Below are 21,987 nucleotides of genomic sequence, written 5' to 3'. Positions count from 1 at the left end.
TCTCTTGGTAAATTCTTGGTTTGGCTTAAGAAAGTTATGTAATTCTGGCCAATGAGACTTTAGTGGAAATCTGATGGAGGCTTCTGAGAAGGTTTCCTTTGTTCTTAAAAAAGAGCTTAAGACAGATATAGACTTTTGTTTTGAGAATTAAATAATTAAATGAGCTAATGGATATACATAGCTTATAACAGTAACTGGAACACAGTCAATAATTGACTGGCATATAACAACTCAATAATTGTTAAGTGTCATTGTTGTATTATTGCTGTTGCTATTATTATAAATATGTAGCAATGTAGAGTGGCTATGATACCCTAGATATGGTATAAGATGTGTACACTATATTTCTATCATTGTAGCTAAAACAAGGACTAGCCTACAGTGAAAGCACATAGCCTCAGGAAGAGTTTTGACAAAACTAAGATCTCCAAGAATTTTCAACTTAATTCTGCAGAAGCTGGCTCAGAGCTAATGGGATATAGGTATGGAGCAATATTATTCATCATACTATAGTCACGGGGAGAGCTCTGAAGCTCCCTCAGTAGGAAGAAAGAATCTCATAAAACTCCTGTTTATTTTTCTTTATTCTCCATTTGCTACTCCATTCCAACTCCCCAAACCAAATCTTTCTACACCTATAACTTATGTATTATGTGTTGGTCATATGGTAATAACAAGATTACAAGAGCTGAAATCATAAAATAACATATTCTAGAAAATGAAAAACTCAAATTGAATGTAGAAACATTTCAATTTCCAGATGATTTTTATTTTCATTCACTTAACTCTAATGTGAATACTAATGAAAGGTTTAGAAATACTGGCATATACAGGACACAAATGACATTTCCTCTCTGAACTCTTAAGCAAGGCATTGAAGAATAACAAGTATGAATATTAAGTATTTTAGTTTTATATCTCATGTATATATTCCAAAAGTAGCACTTAATGTAAACAATAATCATTAATGAACAACAACAAAAAACTTTCAGTACCAGAAAATAATATAATGCCACACTACTCCACAACTTGAAAGATTAAACCGAGGTCAAAATATTAAGACATTGCATATACATTTGTGTCAGCATCTGTAAATTTGTACCTTTCTTCATTCTTTTACTAGACAAAAATCAAAGTGTTTCAGAGGATGTCAGGGGTGCTGTTGATAAGGTTCCATTTTCCACTAGGTAGAAGATTGGTCCAGATGATGCTAGGAAGTATCTGAACTAACCCCAGTTGCTATCTAGATACTAAGCATTAGAATATTGGCGTGGCAACTTTCTCTATAGTCTTGTGCAAGTCTTCCCTCACAAGCATACCTCAGTTTCCACTTCTGTAAAATAAGATACTGAACCTGAAGATCTCTTCCAGATCTAAGATCTGAAAACTCTCTTCACAAATTGTGGCAGAGACAAATTCCACAATCTCCCTCTCTCTCCCATCTGCATGCCTGGAAGTGAAGTGATCCAAGATGATGGAAGAAGCTCAGTCCCCAAGTTCATGGTTGGCAGTAGGGCTACCCAAGAGAGCATCCTAACCAGAAAAATCCACATAGATTTTAAACAAGTGAGAAATAAACTCATATTGAGTTAAGGTGTCATAAATTCCAAGTGGTATGCTACTGCCAAAATGAACATTAGCTTGACTAATACAAACACAGACACATACATAATACACAAAGTCAGATCTACTATCACAAACGCTGACATTAAAAGTCTGAGCATTGGTCAGAATATTTCCCTTGGCTGTAATTGTGGATATTAATAAGTCCAACAAGCCTCTGGGAATAGATAAAGGTAAGGTAATAGCACGAATGAAAAACAGTGTCTAGATACTTCGTAACAGAGCTATCAAGAAATTTAAAAATGCTTTCGACACAGTAAATCATATAAATTCTAATGAAAGCACATACAATTAGAGCATTTTCTACTTTAAAACTATGTGTCCTTCGGTTTAATAATGTAGATTGTCAATTTTGCAATATATACATGTATCAAATCATCACTTTGTACATCTCAAACTTATACAATGTTATGTCAATTATATCTCAATAAAGCTGGAAAAATATAGTTTAGATTGTCTTAAAATATAAACTACAATCTAAAAATGTATATATTTATAAATTTCTAATAGATCACGAACTTAAAAATTATAAGCTCTGACAAAATTTCCTACAAATTTGTTCTCAGATGTATTCTTTTATATATAGGGAAGTCAGAATATTAGGCTTTTTGTATCTTTCCTGCTTTTCATTATTTTTAAATACAATATTCTGCCTTAAGGGTATTTAGAAGTACTGTTTTATATCATTTATAACCATTATGAACATTAAATAAATTCTGAAAAATAACTTTTAAACATTACTTTATAATCTCAATGTTTAGATAACAAAAATGGAAATAATTGAGAAATAAAATTGAGTAGTATTTATTGTATGAAATAATATTTCAACCATTCGTAGAATAACCCCAGAAAATGAACTAAATCTAAAGCTGGGGTGTTGACTAAATGGTGATTTATTGTTTTCTCTCTTTCTCCCTCTGTTTTTGCATATTTGGACATTTTTTGCAAAATCTTTTTTAAAGGGTATGGGGCATAAAACAAGCCCCACAAAGGTGTCCACATCCTAATTCCCAGAACTTGTGACTATGTTAAGGTCATATGGCAAAAGGGAATAAAAGTTGTAGATGGAAGTAAGGTTGCTGACCACCTGGTCTTAAGATGGGGAGATCATCTTGGATTATCTGGGTGGGTCTAATGTAATCCCAAAGGTCTTTATGAGAACAACAGGGAAGTAGGACAGTGAGAGTCAGGGAAGGAGATGTGATGTTGGAAGCACAGTTATAATGGTTCAATATGAGTACAATTTGATCACGCATTACTAGTTTTGAAGATGTAGATGAGCCAAAGAATGTAGGTGGCCCCTAGAACCTGGAAAAGGCAAGAAAATGGATTCTGTGCTAGCTCCTCCAAAAAGAATGCAGCCCGGTCAACATCTTGATATTAGCCCAGTTAAACCCATTTCAGACTTATGGCTTACAGAACCATAAGATAATCAATTTGTGCCGTTTAAGCCAAGTTTGTTCTAAATGTGTTACATCAACAACAGGTAACTAATACAGGGAGAAACATTCATCCTTCCCCATTCCTCCCACTCACTTGTGGAGGGGTGCAGTATGCAGAATAATGGCCTTCCAAAGATTTCCATGCTCTAATCCTTAGAAACTGTGAATATGTTATGTTATGGCAAAGTGGGGATTAAGGTTGTTTAATCAACTGACCTGGAGATGGGGAGATCATCCTGGATTATCTGGGTGGGTCTGAAGTCATCATAAGAGTCCTTAAAAGTAGAAGTGAAAGGCAGAAGAGAGGTAAGAGTTAGTAAGACTTGACAGTGCTGTGCTGTTGGCTTTGAAAATGGAGAAAAGACTCATAGGCCAAGGAATATGGGCAGCCTCTAGAAGCTGAGAAAGTCAAGGAAACAGATTCTCTCCTAAAGCCTCCAGAAAGAACAAAGCCCTGCTGACATCTTGATTTTAGCTCATTGAGACCCATTTAAGATTTCCAGTTATCTGTAACATAACAAATTTGTGTTGTTTTAAGCAATACAGTAATTAGTTATAGCAGCGTTAGAAAACTAATATAAAAAAATTTTTTGTTGAATATGTCTCTGTGCTTAGCACTTAGAGACATACCAAAAATGCTTTGGTCCCTGTCTTTGAGTTGCTTACCATCTGCTTGACAAGACAAAGGAATGTCTAGGGGGTAATAACAGATGACAGAGAGTTTAGAGCTAAAGTGAGGGATACAGAGGATAAGTGCTTCTGGAATTCTGACCACATAAATGGACATAAATCACTGGACCTAGATTGTTCTTAACAAAGAATTCTGTAGGTATAGGAGGGTGGCACTGGATAACTGCTGACACAGTAGGTTATCCGTCATTGTACTGTACTGCCCAGAATGTTACAAACGAGATCTCTGGGCATCCGAAGGGAGCCTGAGGTGATGGGTGGCTCTCATCTCCACACTGATGTGCTGTCATACAGAAAAGAATCACTAAACACCACATAATGTGGGCTAATAATCCATTAGCCCACACATAAGAAACCCTTCCAGCCCCAAAACATCCCAGCTGAAGTTATTGCCATACTGCTTGTAGAATTCATCCATAGCATCACTCGTTCCCTCCTTCCAGCCCACCTCTCCTATTTTCAAGCTAACTGATACTTGCATTCACCTTCTCCAAGCTCTCACCATTTGTCTCTTCACTTCAGAACTTAGCCATGAGAACTTGGATGACTAAACCTTTCTATGCCTCAGGTTCCTAATCTGTAAAATGTGAATGATAACAGGACCTATACCACAGGGTAGTTAGCTGTGAGGATTAAATGAGACACTGTAAGTAAACTGCTTAGAAGAGTGCCTGGTAAGTCCTCAAAGTACGGTATGATTATTATCATTCTTTGGGACCAACTTACTTGATCATAAGTTGAACAATCATATTTCCACTTTGCACAGGACAGCCCAGGTTTACACATCCTGTCACAGATCAATTATTAACAGCACCCCTTGTCGCTCACAAAAATGTCCTTAAGTGGAACAAGGCAAGAAGCCAATTGTTAAAATTCAGTTATCAGATTGGTAGCAATAGAAAAGCTGACTTATAGTAAAACATCTGGCTCATTTGTAAATGTTCCCTCCCTAAGGAGCAGGATTTGTGCTAGGACCAGAGCTGGGACTGAGTCCCTGGAACAGGCCAAAGGTATAGAAAAGGCTGTGGACAGAAGACTTCACACACATGTTATATTTCTCTTCTCCTTGAACAATTTCTTCTTCATGCTCCCTAATCCAGGTAGAAAGCAGAGATTAGAAAGAGCCAATTCTACCACCATTTGATTTTTTTCAAGCAGGCATTTTTGTCTGTCTCCCTAGAAAGAACAAAGTCAAATCCTTTTGATATTGAATTGCCTCGATACTTTAAAGCCCCAGAGCTGTGATTATGGTCTGAAAATAGCTCTTGACATAAAACAAAGATTAAAGATTCAGGTAAGTTTAAAGATGGGTTCTCCTTAGTTCTAAAGAGGCTAAAATCAAGGTTAGACCAAGCATCAATTTATTATAGGCATAATATAAGTAATTGTATGTGAACATTTTTTTCTTTATAATAGCTTTTCCTTTAGAACAACCTCTTTCAATCTTTACGTTCATGATTTTATATGTATATGGATACACGGAGAGAGAGAGAGAGAGAGGGAGAGAGAGAGAGAGAGAGATAGAGAGAGAGAGAGATCTGTAGGTATTGACATGGAAGAATGTCTATATACATGCTGCAATGCAGAAAATAAGTGTAAAAAAATAAAAATAAAAATATGGAACATACATGTCTATATATACTTAATGAAGAACATAAAAAAATATTTCTGGGGAGCGAGAAAGGATTAATGAGAGGTAGGTAAATTTTACATTTTACTATATAGTCAATATGCTTCTGTATCATTTTACTTTTTTAAACAATAAGCATATGCTAACTTTTGTAAGTAAAAAAATTCATACCAAAAAATTATCATTTTGAGTTTTGAGCATAATTAGGTTTCCAAAGCATGCAAATATCCCTTTTAAGACTATGTATTAATAGTGAAGACAGTTGGACCACAAAACAAAGATTTTAATTTGACATTAATTGTTAACTGGAGGCCAAAATAACTAACAGGAAATAAACAGCCTCTTGAAAGCATAACAGCCCCACATTGCAACTTCTATACTCAAGAAACCCATTCATTTCTTAAAACCTATAGGATTGTAGAAGGTAGAATTCTAAAACACCCCTTTGGTCTATAAACCCTGCATAATACTTTCCCTTTGAGTATGGTTAGGACTTGTAAATATAATGGAATTTCACTCACATTGAGTATATGAGTACATGATTCATATGGCAAAGGTGAAAAAACTTTGAAGATCTTTATTAAGGTCTGTATTAAGTTGCCTTTAAGAAAACAGGAGATTTTCCTGAGTGGGCCTGACATAATCAGGGGAGCCCCTTAAAACTAAGACTAAAGTTCAGAGACAGGAGTAGCAGCAATAAATACTTTCCTATTGACCTTGAAGAAGCCAACTTCCATGTTACACAGAGGGTCATGTCACATGGAGTGGCAGGCAGACTCTAAATGGCATGCAGACAGAGGCTGAGCCTCAAGAAATTGAATTCTGGCTTCTGGTTAAGATAGCGGAGTAGGTAAATGCTGTGCTGGCCTCCTTTCACTACTACATCAAAACTACAACTAAAGTACAGAACAACTATCATTAGGAGGTGCCTGAAGTCTAGCGGAACAGAGTCCTATAACTAATGACGTACAGAAGAAACCATCTTGAGACTGGTAGGAGGGGCTGAGATACGAAACGAGCTGGTCCCATACAAATGTGTGGTAGCTGAAAGTCAGGAGGGATATTTTGACTGCGGAGGTCCCCCATGAGGAGTGAGGGGTCTCAGCCCCAAACTGAGTTCTGCAGCCCATGGTTCCAATGCTGAGAATAGAACTTCCCACACCTTCTGGCTGTGAAAACAAATGAAGGTTGAGGTTGAATGAGACAGAGGGCTGCTAGAGTCCCAGGAATTCTGTCTAAAAGGCCCATGTGTGGATTTACTCACTCTGAGATCAAGTGCTGGAGCAGTGTTTTGAAAGTCACCAGGGACATATGGGGAGGAATTAAGTTGTCTGGCTTCAGGGTGAGGGCTGGAGGGTCAGCTTTCTCCCAAAAAGAAGTGCTGGCAGAGGGCAATGTTCCTTTGTTGAGCCCTTCCCCAACCCAGTGTGTAGACACTTGTGGGTGTCCAACTTACAGGTCCACCCAAGCCAACAAACAGGCTATCTTGACTGATACTGTGGACTTTCCTAAAATCTCTAAAAAATCCTAAACAAGCAGCACCTGACCTCGGCATGCCCCATACTGCTTGCTGAGTGGCCCCAAATCAGGCAATAGCAGCAACCAGCCTCAGTTAGCAGCTTAGCCTCTCCCAGGCACATCTAAGCTCAGCACAAGTGGCAACCATTTGCAGATTACTTTGTAGCTCACACCAATGGCTCGGGGAAGGGCACAGGCAGTGGCCTTCAACATAGGCTTGGCCTGCAACAGAGGCCCAACCAAAAGGCAACAGAGCCAACACACCTGGTAGCCAGCTTCAGATCACACCAGAGCACCACCTAACCACCTCCACAAATGATACACCCAAAGGACAGACTCAGCAGGCACCAGAGCCTTGCTAAAGCGAATCCTGCTCCATTAGGTCAGTCCCTGCACAACAGCTCCTCCACCACAGTCACAGACAGTCCTCGCATCAATCAGCCCAAAGGTCAATCCCTGCCATTGAGGAGCAAACAGTGATGAAGGTTCAACTACAGTAGGAGGGCACACATAACCCACATAAGGCACCTGGAGCACCTGGCTCAGGTTGTGAGGATGACTGTGCCGCTGGGCCCCACAGGAGACCTACCACATAAGGCTACTCTGATAAGACTGGGAGACATAGCAGCTCTACTTTATGCATGGAAACAAACACAGAAAGGCAGCCAAAATGAGAGGACAAAGAAACAAGCCCCAAATGAAAGAAAAGAACAAAGCTCCAGAAAAAGAACTAAACAAAATGGAGAAAGCAATCTACCAGATGTAGAGTTCAAACATTAGAGGGAATTAATGGAGATTAGATGAAGCGGAGAACTGAATCAGAGATTTGGAAGATAAGGTAGCAGAAAACACCCAATCAGAACAGCAACAAGAAAAAAAGAATCCCTCCCCCCACAAAAAAATGAGGATAGTTTAAGGGGCCCCTGAGACAACATCCAGCATAGCAACATTTGCATCATAGGGGTACCAGAAGTTGAAGAGAGACAGCAAGGAATTAAAGAGATGATAGAAAATTTCCTTAACCTGGAGAAGGAAATATACATACGACCCAAGGAAAAGCAGAATTCCAAAAAAGATAAACCCAAAGAGCCTACACCAAGGCACATCATAATTAAAATTATATAGGTAAAGACAAAAGTTAAAGTTGAAGAGAGAATCTTAAAAGCAGCAAGAGAAAAGCAGTTACCTACCTACTGGGGAGCTCCCATAAGACTGTCAGTTTATTTCTCTTTGCAGGCCAGAAGGGATTGGCACAAAATATTAAAAGTGATAAAAAACAAGGACCTAAAACCAAGATTACTCTATCCAGCAATGGTATTATTTATAATCATAGGACAGGTAAAGAGCTTCACAGACAAGAAAAAGCTAAAGGAGTTCAACACCAAACCAGTATTACAAGAAATGTTAGAGGGACTTCTTTAAGAAAAAAAATAGAAAAAAAGATAAAAAATGTAAATAATAAAATGCCAATAACTGCATGCCTATCAATAATTACTTTAAGTGTAAGTGGATTAAATGCTCCAATCAAAAGATAGGGTGGCTGAATTGATAATAATACCCTTATATATGCTGCCTACGAGAGACTCGCTTCAAATGAAAACACATACAGACTGAAGGTGAAAGGATGGAAAAAGATATTTCATGAAAATGGAAATGAAAAAAAAAATCTGGGGTAGCAATACTTATACCAGACAAAATTGACTTTAAAACAAAGGTTATAATAAGAGACAAAAAGGACCTACTTCTGAGTATTTATCTGAAGAAACTCAAAACACTACTTTGTGGGGACATGTACATGTACATGTTCATTGAAATATTGTTTGCAATAGCCAAGACATGGAAGCAACCTGGGTATCCATCATGAATTAATAGATAAAGAAGTGGCACATATATATAACAGAATACTACTCAGCCAAAAAAGGAATGAAATCTTACCACTTGTGAAAACATGGATGGACCTAGAGGGTATTATGCTAAGTGAAATAAGACAGATAGAGAAAGACAAATGTTATATGATTTAACTTACATGTGGAATCTAAAGAGTAAAATAAATGAATAAACAAAACATAAAAACTTATAGATACAGAGAACAAACTGAGGGTTGCCAAATGTGGGGAGGGGGTGTTTGAGAGGATGGTTGGAAAAGGGAAAAGGATGAAGAAGTACAAATTGGTAGTTACAAAATAGTCACAGGGATGTAAAGTACAGCATAGGGAATATAGTCAATAATATTGTAATAACTATGTATAGTGTTAGATTGGTACTAGACTTACCAGGGTGATCACATCGTAAGTTATATAAATGTCTAATCACTATGTAATATTGCATGTCAACTGTAATTTAAAAATTAAAAAATATTTTTAATAAACATTTTGTGCAATCTGCAGCCATTTAGGGAGTACTCACATTTTATGCCGATCTAGTGGGTGTCTAGTAAAGAGAGATCCAAAGGCTGTCACAGACAATACAGTGTCCCTGGAAAGAAGAAAAATTTTAGAAACATGTCAGACATTAATAAACTATCAAAGCCACAGAAAACTAATTTGGGTTGAATTTTTTATGATAATTATTTTAAAAAGATTTTCATGTTTGCAACTTTTATGCACTTTGTAAAATAAAATGTCCCAATGTGTAAATGGAAATTTTAGCATCTTGTCATTACTTTGACCACATTTTCCAATAATTACAACATAAGACAGTCTATATCATGCACTTTTACGGAAAGGCACTATGTCGATTTGCAGGACTATAAACATGAATGAGAAACAGTCCTTACCTTCAGGGGAAACACACAAACATATAAACAACTAGAATGTAAGTACAACTGTTACGTAGAACATAAACAATATGCGGGACAGTGCAGTTCTAGAGTTAGGCCATCTAGGTCCAACTCTCAGCTTCACTACCTAGCTCTATGACCTTGCACAAGTTCCTTTGCATCTCTGTGCCTCAGTTTTTTAATAACTCGATCTACTCCATAAGGTGGTTGTGAGCATTAAATGAGTTACTACTTGTGAAATATTCAAAACAGGGCTTTGTATATAGTAAATATTATATATTTGCTAAATGAATAAATAAGAACAGAAGAGCAATTAATTCTGATCAATAACGGCTTATCTAATTCTTAAAGCACTTCAAGCAATAATTCTATGAACATTTCATACTTTATTTCATCTAAATTTCAGAAAAACTCTATGAAGTAGATACTTTTCTAATTCCCATTTTACAGGTAAACAAACTGAGGATTGCGGATATCAAATAACTTTCGCAAGTAAATTGTGGAGCTCGAGTTCAAACCTAGATAGTCAGAACCCTGACCGGAAAAACATGTGCAGGGAAAATGAAATTTTAGTTGGAACTAGAATGAGCAGTGTTGATTGGCAAACAGCTGAGGAATTCCCAACAGAGGAAATGGCATCAACAGAAGGCATGGAAGCTTGGGATGTGTTCCTGTAATGCATAGCTGGCACCACCATACCTCTTCAGTACTTATATAAATCCTGTCCTGCATGTACCTGTTCTATAAGCAAAGGAAAATATGAAGAGTACCTTTCAATAATCCCAGAGCTCATTGTTTCCTCATTAAATAAAGCCTTGCTTTTTTTTCCAGCCAATTCTGTGTTTAAACGAATTTGTGCCATTTGTTCATGTGTTTCTGATATCCAAGTCTGAAAAAAAAAAACATATATAAGAAAAATAAATTAATCGTAAAAAATGTTCAGTTACCAAAATATATTTCTGTTGAACTTTATTCTGATTTTCATTGTTGACTCAATTGGCATTAAAAAATCAGTGATGTCTCATAGTAGTTAACTATTTCATCATGTAAAAATGGCAATTCCTTACTATGTGTTGTTGGAAAAGAAAAATCAAATTAGTTGTTTCAAAAAAGAAAAAGAAACTGAATTCTGCCAGTGACTAACAAGCTTGGAAGAGAATCCCAAGCCTCAGATGAGATTGCAGCTCTAGCTGACAATCTGATTGCACCCTAGCGAGACCCTGAGCAGAAGACCCAGCTAAGCCATGCGTGGACTCTTGACCCATGTAAACTGTGAGACATTAACTGTGTGTTGTTTTAAGTTGCTAATTTTCTGAGAGTTTGTTATACAGCAATAGAAAACTAATACAGGGATTAAGCCCAATTCTCTGCTTGGCATTTAAGATCAGCCTCTATTTCATGTTTTTTGCAAAATTATCTTCCACTGTTCTTTGTTCTAGCCCAAGACAACTCTCTATGCAAGGCCTCATAAATAAGTAGCTGACATGCTATCATTACCCCAAGAAGAGATAGCAGAGAGAAACGGTTAAATGCATGGACAACAAACAAGTGCTGTCCACCAGAAAGCTGTACTATGATAAAATTGTTCTCTATATCTGTGCTGTCTTCTATGGAAGCCACCAGCTACAGGTGGCTATTGAACACTTGAAATGTGGTTAGTGCTACTGAGAAACTCAATTTTAATTCTATTCAATTTTAATGCATATAAATTTAAATAGCCACCAGTGGCTACCAGATTGGACAGTGCTGTTCTAGAGTTAGGCCATTTAAGTCCAACTCTCATGTCCACTTCTTAGCTCTAAGACCTTGCACAAGTTCCTTCTCTTCATACCTCAGTTTTTTAATAATTTGATCTACCTCATAAGGTGGTTGTGAGCAGCATTAAATGAGTTACTACACGTGAAGTATTCAAAATAGGGCTTTGTATATAGTAAGCATTATATATGTTTGTCAAACGAATACGTAGATTCTACTACCCTTTTACCCCGATCTCAATCCTACCCATTTATTTTTTAGACCCTAGAGATTTCCCCCTCTTACACGAAACCTTTGGGATAACTCTCAAACCACGCAATACTTACTGGCTGTCAAATTAATTAGGCACCTAATTGCATACTGCCTTAAATTGTTATTGAAATATGTGTGGGTGTATTTTCTGTCTTTCTCCAAGGGTAAATGGTCCTCAGTGGAAATTGCTATATCACATGTGCCTTTTTGTATCCCTCATAGTGCTGAATACACATCAGTTTATCTAAAAGACATTCAATCAATACTTGTTGACATTTGTATAAGGCCTTGAAATAGAGATGGAAAAGGCAGAGACAATTACCAGAAATACTACTAATACATTTCTGCCTAAGGTGCCACTAGACTCGAATAACATAGAATCTTTAAAAACATACTGCCAAAAGTCTAGCTGTCAAGACTCGAGAGAGAGGAAGAAATTAGAATCCTGGGCTGAGAAGTTTGTAAAGAAGAGGATACCAATGACCTTGAGAAGGAATTAGTACCCAGGTAGTACACAAACACTCTCTCAAAGCAAGCACAGCCCATAATATACCCAGAGAGGGTTGTATCATTATATGCTATGGGCACTGGAGGCTTCTCAGATGACAAAGATCCAGCCTTCTTCCCTGAAGATTAGAGACGGTCAGTCCAAAGAGGTTTTGACCCTTTACATCCTAGGATGCTGACTTTGCTGTAAACTCCTGGAGCAGCCTCAAGACTCATAGAAACTAGTGCTGTTGAAAACAACCCTAATCCCAAAGTCTGACTCCTGGCCTACTTCATTCCTGCCTTATGCTCAATATGACAGTCTCCTGTCCACTGATCCTGCCCAGACTTTTATTTGGGATCAGGTCTCGGTCTGCCAAATCATTTGAAACTGCTTTACTTCCTGCCTAAGAATGAGATTTCGGTTCGATTACTATCAGGACCTGCGCCCCTACTAACTCTCTCTATATGACTGCACCTCTAGCTTAAGCTCTGTCTATACTATGTCTCCAAGCAGCCTGACCATCTCCCACTTAAATCTTCTTTAACTTGGTAGGCCGTTGTGCTGCCTTACACTAGACATATAACTCTAGGGGCTTCCTGGACATATAGCTTCCAAGGAGCTCACTTAAGTTCACACTCTATTCTCTGTTGTAATCAACTAACTTTGTTTTCTGAATGGCTATAAATATTTCTCCTAATTTTAGGAAAGGCCCATCGACTTTTGCTGCCAGGCATTTCCACTTACACTCAAGTGCATTTCTGCATATAATCTCAAACCATCTAGTTGGTTATGGAAGCAAAAAGAAGAAATAAGTGTTAAACCCTCCATGGTAAAACAGTAGTAAAGCAGTAAAAAAAAATGAAGTTAAAAAAACAGCAGACTCAGCAACTGTAATATTGCTCACTTTAAGAGCTTCTCTGCCTTTATTACTAATGTAGATTTTTTTAAATTTTTGCTGCATTTTTCATTAGGAAGTCTGTATACAGTATACTGTTATAGCAACAAACACTCTATTCCTTCTAGAACATGACAATAACATTTGAATCATGAAGTTCATTAGTAAATACCAGTAACTTTTAGTCTTTTAAAACTAGAATACTAAACATAACATTTTCATTATTATTTTGCATCATGAATCAAAACAAAATTTACCACATACATCAAAAAAAAAAGAAAAAGAAAAAGAAAAAGAAACTGGATCACCTTCTTACACCATATACAAGAATAGACTCAAAATGGATTAAAGACTTAAATATAAGACCCCAAACCATAAAACTTCTGGATGAAAGCATAGGCATAAACTCTCTGGTATTGCTAACAGTAATTTCTTTTTTGGATATATCTCCCCAGGCAGAGGAAACAAAAGAAAAAATAAATAAATGAGACTACATCAAACTCTAAAGGTTTTATACAGCAAAGGAAACCATCAACAACAACAAAAAAGACAATCTACTGAATGGGAGAAGATATTTGCTAATGATACATCTGATAAGAGGTTAATATCTAAAAATATATAAAGAGCTCATGCAATTCAACAATAACAAAAAAACAAACAAACAAATTAAAAAATGGGCAGAAGACTTGAATACAGATGGCCAATAGACATATGAAAAGATGCTCAAGGTCACTAATCATCAGAGAAGTGCAAATTAAAACCACAATGAGATATCACCTGAATCCTGTCAGAATGGTATCATCTATAAATCAAAGATCAAAAAGTGTTGGGGAGGATGCAGAGAAAAGGGAGCCCTCATACATTGTTGGTGGAATTGCAAATTGGTACAGCCACTATGGAAAACAGTATGGAGGTTTCTCAAAAACTTAAAAATGAATATAGCTTTTTACCCAGCAATTGCACCTCTGGGTATTTATCCAAAGAAAACCAAAGCAATAATTTGTAAAGATCTATGCACCCCAATATTCATGGCAGCACAATTTACAATAGCCAAGATATGGAAGCAAACTAAATGCCCGTCGAAGGATGACTGGATAAAGAAGTTATGGTTCATATATACAATAGAATATTACTCAGCCATTAAAAAAATGAAATCCTACCATTTGCAATGATATGGATGGACCTAGAGGTTATTATGCTGAGTGAAATAAGTCAGACAGAGAAAGATAAATACCATACGACTTCACTTATATGTGGAATCTAAGGAACAAAAAGAACAAACTAATCAAAATCGGACACAAATGTAGAGGACAATTTGGTGATGGACGGAGGGGAGGGGAGCTAGGGGGCTGGAAGAATGGGGTGAAGGGTTAAAGAAGTACAAATTAGTAGTTGATAGATGGTCACAGGGATGGGGATCATGGCATAGGGAATGTAGTTAGCATTAATATATTGGCTAGGTGGAAAACCAGAGGAGAGAAGGAATAATTAGGAGGATTGTTTTATAAACTATATAAATGTCTAACCGATGTACTGTATACTTAAAACTAATCAATAAAATTTTTTAAATAAATAAATGATTAATTAAAAATTTACCAGTGTAAAAATAAAATTTAGTTTAACTATAAGCTGTAAAGGCATATTTTAATCATAATAAGGATTTTTTTTAACTTTGGGTTTGCAGAAATATTTCCATGTTCTTCCTGGAAATGAATCCTATTGATAAGTAATTCATGAAAGTTGTATTATAATCTGATTAACAAAATATTGCCCATTCATATTAACTGCAAAGAAGACCAGTATGAACTAGTAGGGGGAGGGAAGGTAAAGAAAAATCTTTCATTAGAAGCACACGGAATATGGCAACTTTCCAATCAAAACATTTCTAAGCATTCGCCTCTTCTGTTAATGAAGATAATGCTGCTTTCGGGTGTTACGTGCAATAAATGAGATCATGTTTATCAAATGTCTTACAGAGGGACTAAAACAGAGAAGACATTTTACAGAAATAACAGTTGTATTATTATGGAACCCTAGTGCCCCAAGTTTTTTAGCCTTCTAGCAATTTCCTTTTGTGAATATCTAAATAAAATAATTTGAAACCTCACCCTAAGTGACCATGAATAATACAGAGTCCTCCTGTGTATGTTAAATGATTCCTGGGGAGTATAAATCAATCTCTCTTACTTGTTCCTTGCGACATTTGGCTCCAAAACGCTACCTCCAGTTTCTCTGGATCACTCCTGACTTTGGTTCATCTAGTTACCATTAAGCCAAGTCACTCCAGTTCTCAAGAACAAAAGCAGAGCTTCCTTCTCCCTTCCCCAAGGTAGTGGTAACACAAATTTGAAACCAGGTTGAAGCAGTCAACACATTGTGCTGGAAACTTGAGAATTTCATAAGAATATTACAATGCAGAAAAAAAAAGTAGCTCAGTATCAGACATTGTTGTTCTCCAAATCCATAGGACACAGCCCATATGGTAGGTCTCTCACAGGCTAGCTTCCAGAATTTCTTCTCCCATCATCAATCTCTCACCCGGTCCAAGCTATTGTCCCAGGGCATGCCAGAGGAAATGAAAAATCCCTAGATATCCATGAGGACTTGGAGTCTCATTCCTCCATTCCCCACTAAAACTAAACTTCTATATTAGAATCAGTTAGTGTTTCCACTTAGAATTATTTACACTTAGATTACCTTCAATATCAGAGGATAAAGAATAAGTACTTAGCTGACTTTCACATGTCAATAAAGCTCACAATTAATCCCTTCCAGAACAAAGGGAAAGTCTACCTGCTCCCAAGGCACATTCCCACTTTCACTCTTCAAGCTCCAGGAAGCAAATTTCCTGAAATTTTTGCAAAGCACTTTTATCCCTGCTACCAGTCATCAAGGAATCAGAAATATTGAGATTTAATCTTGGACAATCTCGCTGCAATATGAGTAAAAATAATAAGGTCTTCCCAGACTATTTTTGTAAATGGATTAAAAAAAACACTTAAAATTAGTACATTAACTGTTTCTATGCAAATAGGAAGCTGCCAACTTTCAATTAGACAGCAGTGGGTTTCTAAAGTAAGCCAACAATTACTCTGCAGATTTGTTCTCTTTAGGTAGTACAAAGATAAAATTCAGACTAGCCTGCATTCGAATTATAAAAAAAATTCAATTAATGAACTTTTGACAAACTGTAAAGACAGTCTTAATTTCTCACTAATGCTAGTTCAACAATCTAGAGTGATTATATTTAGATATGGTCACAGAATTCCCTAGTAGGCAAAGATCGTATATGGTCTTAAGCTTATCCTGTTGTTTTGTAGAAGAAAAACAGTTAGGCCTGAGAGTAAGTTGCTCAGGTTTACACAGCTATTAAGTGGCTCCTGTGCCAGGATGTATAGATATTTGTTCTTAAATGGCAAGATCCTTAGGATGATATTGCTTTAACTAAATATATCTGCTTGGATTACTATCACATGAATATAAAAGTTTAATTCTCACGTTTAAATAAAAACACAGATAAGGGAGAGAGAAAAACATGGCATAGATGATAGAGGCTCTGTTCATTCCTCTGGTGATCAAATCAAAGTTGTGACAGAAACAAGGAGCAAACAGCAAGGAAAATTGTCTGGGATCTAGATGAACAAGCCTTACAACTAGAGAGAGAAATAAGAAATCACCCTGCAACACAAGGAGGTAGAACGGGGTGAAGACGCAGGGCTGCCGGGTCCTGAGTGGCTGAGTGGGATAGAGGCTGCGGCAGCGGCAGACGCCTCTCAAAGGAGCCGCGTCCATGATGGGACTTTTGCGGTGACGGACCTGCTAGCTCTGAGCACCAGTGCCGGGCCCACTGCACGGAGCCAACAGGGACTTACAGGGGAACACCTAGTTGTCGGAGCGAGGGCTGGAGGCAAGGTGCTGCAATGTCCATTGTTCCTTTGTTGGGCCCTGCCCTGCCCTGCCCTGCCCTCCCCAGCATGTGGATGCAGCACCGCCATAGCTGTGTCATCATCGAATTGGATAACACAGGTCGCTCCGCCCAGAGGATTCCCTGAAACCCCGCCTACCCCAACCCAGACCCCACCCAAGCCACATCCAGGTGTAACCTCAACAAATCAGGTGCTCCTTGCTGAGACTCACACTGGTGGAGGCAGCTGGCCTTGGTTTCTGGTGTGGTTTCTTGAGGCAACTATAAGCACAGCATCTGTGGATTGCTTGCTCAGTCTTAACAGGTGGCTTCGGAGGGGTAGAGGCTTGGGCTAAATTTGACCTGCATTTGAACCCCTCTCAGGATTGTGCCACTAGACACCTACTTCACAAATCCATACTAATAAGACTGGGAGATTTAGGAGCTTTGCTTAGTACAGAGAAATGGACACAGAAAGGCAGCCGAAACGAGAAGACAAAGAAGCAGAAACCATATGAGAGAACAGAACAGAGATCCACATATAATGGAGTCAAGTAATCTAACAGATACAGAGTTCAAAACACTGGTTATAAAGCTGCTCAATGAATTTATAGGAGGTGTCGATAAATTCAGTGAGAACTTTAACAAAGAGATAAAAATGGAAATGGAAATTATAAAAGGGAATCAGTCACAAATGAAGAACACATTATCTGAGATGAAAAGTATATTAAATGGAATAAACAGAGTAAATAAAGAAGAGGATGGGGAAGCCAAGGACACTCAAACACAATGGCAAGAGAAAAGAAAAAACAAGACTATAATAATTTAAGGAGCCTATGAGACACTATTAAATGTAAAAATATCCAAGTCATAGGGGTACCAGAAAAAAGAAACAAGGCGTTGAAGAGCTATTTGAAGAAATAATGATGGAAAACTTCCCTCACCTGGTGAAGGAAATAGACATATAACACCAAAAAGCTCAGAAAGTCCCCCAAACCAGGAACCCAAAGAGGCCCACACCAAGACACATCACAATTAAAATGCCAAAGGTTAAATACAAAGAGAGAATCTTAAAAGCAGCAAGCGAAAAGCAATTAGTTACCTACAAGGGAGCACCCATACCACTGGCAGCTGATTTCTCAAAAGAAGCCATGCAAGACAGAAGGGCTTGGCACAAAATATTCGACATGATGAAAATCAGGGATCTACAACCAAGAATATTTTATCCAGCAAAGCTATCATTTAGAGTCGAAGGACAGATAAAGAGCTTCCCAGACTAAAATAAGCTAAAGGAATTTATCACCACCAAGCCAGTATTACAGGAAGTGTTGGAGGGACTTCTTTAAGAAGAAAAAAACATGTCAAAAATCTAAATAAAGAATAGCATAACTACATACCTATCAACAACTACTTCAAATAAAAAAGAATTAAATGCTGCAATCAAAAGATAGGGTTGCTGAGTGGATAAGGAAACAAGACTCCTACATATGCTGCCTACAGGAGACTCACTTCAGATTAAAAGACACACAGACTAAAAGGAAGGGGACGGAAAAAGACATTGCCTTGATGGACCTAGAGGATATTGTACTGAATGAAATGGGTCAGATAGAGAAAGACAAAGATTGCATGATTTCATGTACATGTGGAATCCAAAGAACAAAATCAATAACGACAACAATAAAAGTGGAAATAAACTCATAGATACAGAGAACATTTTGAGGTCTACTAGATAGGAGAGGAGTTAGGGGGTACCAAAAAAAGGCAAAGGGATTAAGACGTACAAATGGATAGTTGCAGAATAGACACAGAGATGTAGAGTGTAGCATGGGGAAGATGGTTAATAATGTAATAAATATGCAAGGGGGAAGAGGGGTACTACATTTAGTGGGGTGATCACTTTGCAAATTATATGGATCTCTGATCACTATGCTATACAGCTGAAACTGGTATATTATCGTATGCCAACTATAATTGAAAAAAAAAACTCATTGAGTTGTACAATGTAAATACAGCAACTAGTCATCTATTATATTTCAATAAAGCCAGAAAAAAAAACACAGGTAAACAATTGCAGGCTGATATGATGGTTCCATGTGGTCCTTAGGGATTTAAGCACCTTCTGTAGCTGCACATGAACTTCATTTCTTTAGCATATATTTTGCTTAATCCATGCTAGCTTTGTTTAGCCTGATAGAACTATGTATGACTCCCTTATTTTCTTTCTCCCAGATCCTTCTACCTGTACATATACTATATGTCCACTCCTTTTAATCATTAAGCGCTTAAGACATTAAGTCCTGGGCAGTGTCAAATTCATCTAAGAATAAAGCTTCAGGTCTATCAACCATGACCAAGATATAATAACTAAACCTCAAACTAAAATTAGGTTTTAATAAAACAAAGACAACACTTTGGCTTCAGTCATGTTTCAGCTCCAGACTCATGAAAGCGGAACAGCCCATGGAAACTGGACCAAATAATGCCATGACTGACATCAGGAGCCGAAGCTATTATCAATTGCTCTCTGCCTTAGACTCAACTAGTGAGTAGAGGCCCTAGTCCCAACTCCCATAGTAATCGCGATTAATGATTTTTTCTCCTTATATAACCTCACCAGTAGAGGCCATGAGGGAGCCAGGTTTTTGAGAGCACTAACTTACCTGGGTCTCTGGACTTGGCGCCAATTCTTTAAATAAGCCTTTATTTTCTTTGCTGCAAACTCCTGCATGTATCTTATTTTGGCTTGAGTGCACGCAGACAAGCGGACCCTTTTGAGTCCATGGTAACAATTCTAGGAATCTGTTCCACCACCTTATTGATGACTGTAAGAACACATTCAAAGTAGGACAGAATAAGGAGATCGCCTCTCCCTTAAGGAGTCTTCCCAGAACTCCCAAATGACACTTCCACTGCCATTGGCCAGAATTTAGTCACATGGTCATACTTAGCTGCAAAGAAGCTTGGTAATGATAGTCTTTATTCTGGGAGACAATGTGCTGGAATAAAAATGGGCTTCTCTGACTCAGCAAGCAACGGAAGACAGACACTGAAAGGCAACTAGCAATATTTGTTGCAGTAGCTTTTGCTTGCCTTAAGATTTCTGAGGACAACTTTATATTCACAAAGAATGACAGTCAGTTTTATTACCAGTGACTCTAGGATTCAGGGAAATGACATGTCCATATGGGTTTTGATTTCTTGGTAGATTATACCACATGTAGCAGAAATCTGAGTTTAAATCGAAGCCACATTTACCATGGGGAGCCAAACAGATTTGGATATTTTTAGCTAATTTGTGGAACAGACTTGTCAGAAGCCTATTTGTGTGAAGAACTGAGGAGATTCCTGGCTGAGAATTCACCTTAAGGAAAGGTGTTGCTGTCATCTCATTCATTTATTCAATAAATATTTATTGAGTATATGCTATATGCCAGTCACTGAATATACACAAACTGGTAAACAACAGCAACAACAAACCCAGTTTCCACATACAGACCTCCCAACCTAGTGGGGCAGGTAACCATTAAAAAAATAAATGATGAATAAAATAACTAAATACATTGTTATAGCGTTAGATGCCATGAAAAAAATAAAATAGGAATCTGCAACATAGAAGAAAAACGAGCACCTACTGAGAACACCGAAGACAAGGTAACAAGTAAAGGTATTTATTACAAGGATGTGGCTTGTTTGTACTGGTGAAAAACTGGAAACAATTTAGATGTCTATCAATTGGGGAACTGATTAATATAATTTGATATTTTACTATATAGCAGTTAAGCTGAATGAATTAGATTTCTATGCATCAATATGGGAAATCTAAAAGAAATGTTAAATTTAAGAAAAAAGAATGACACGTACAATGTTTTCTCAGAAAACAAGCGTATACATTGTCCATGGATAAATATGTGTATATGTAATATATACAAAAGGGACTGGAACTGTTTGCCTTTGGGGAGAAGTGAAAGGAATAAAACAGGATGGAATACAAAGCTGACTTTACCTGAATCTTATGTGTTTTATTGTTATATTAATAACATTGTTTGTATTTGCTTTAGGTCTCTTTTACACCACCAGTTTGGCTGGTGGGAACAAAGGTGTTTAGTATGTTATACTCTGTACCACTCCCTTCCTCTCTCCTTTTTCAATCTTTTATTCTGTTAATTCTCAAAAAAAAGTGATAAAGAACTTTTAACCCAAAGATTCTACTGCTAATATTTTTCTTTGGATCTATATCTTTTTATTCTGCTGCTGACCATATTCATGTCACAGAGCACAAATGATAATTAAATTCACACACATATGTACAATCTCACAAACCAAGTGAAGCCACAATAAAAGCTTTGGCCTTGCTATAATAAAGATTATTACTTCATAATAACTCTAAATCCAGTTACTTTTGATAGATCGGATACTTCTTGGGTTTAAAAAAAATGCATACTATATATGACTAAGCAGAGTTGACCTTGAGGAAGCACCAAGCATAGCATTTCCTACTGCTTTGAAGTTGTAAAAAAGAAGTTCAATTTTGGCAAACTATGAACCAAATCATGCTAGTCCCTTAGATAAAAGATAATAATGGTCAATTTTCCCCCAATTAATTAATAAAGAATTAGAGTATATGGCAAAGTCTCATAAGGATATTTTGTATTTTGAGTAGATCAAATTACTATAGAATAAAAGGATGTAGTCAAAAGATCTTATGATAATAGTAGCTATAATTTGATTGTCTACTGTTGGGGATTTGGGAGTGACAGCTGTTCAGCTCACTCCTTGAAATCTACTGTAGCTTCACAACTAATTGAGAAGTAAATGAAAGTATCATTATAGTTGGAGATCAAAATACCAGCTACTATTAACCTTGAATTAGATAAGTTGGTTAGGTCTATGGCCACTGGACTTCCCAGTAAAGACTTATGAATTGAATTCAGCCAACCAGTTCCAAGCAGTGCTAGGCAAATTCTGAGGGTAGGTGGCCCAGAATGAGATAGAATACTAGAATACAGAGG

General features: G+C 37.3%; 1 long non-coding RNA gene across 1 annotated transcript in view; it reads right to left on the bottom strand.

The window, feature by feature from the left end:
- Positions 1-3,313: 3,313 nt before the first annotated feature.
- Positions 3,314-21,987, bottom strand: part of LOC120607013 (uncharacterized) — a 30,357-nt gene continuing 11,683 nt past the window's right edge. Inside the window, exons 3-5 of the long non-coding RNA XR_005654034.1 lie at positions 10,453-10,571; positions 9,310-9,378; positions 3,314-3,340 (exon numbers count right to left, since the gene is read on the bottom strand). This is a non-coding gene — a long non-coding RNA (uncharacterized LOC120607013). The remainder of the gene's footprint in view (positions 3,341-9,309; positions 9,379-10,452; positions 10,572-21,987) is intronic.

This window comes from Pteropus medius, unplaced genomic scaffold, assembly GCF_902729225.1.
Source record: "Pteropus medius unplaced genomic scaffold, Ma_sr-lr_union100, whole genome shotgun sequence".
NCBI lineage: Eukaryota > Metazoa > Chordata > Mammalia > Chiroptera > Pteropodidae > Pteropus > Pteropus medius.
The sequence above is the reverse complement of the archived record's forward strand: the minus strand, read 5'-3'. Positions and strand labels throughout refer to the sequence as shown.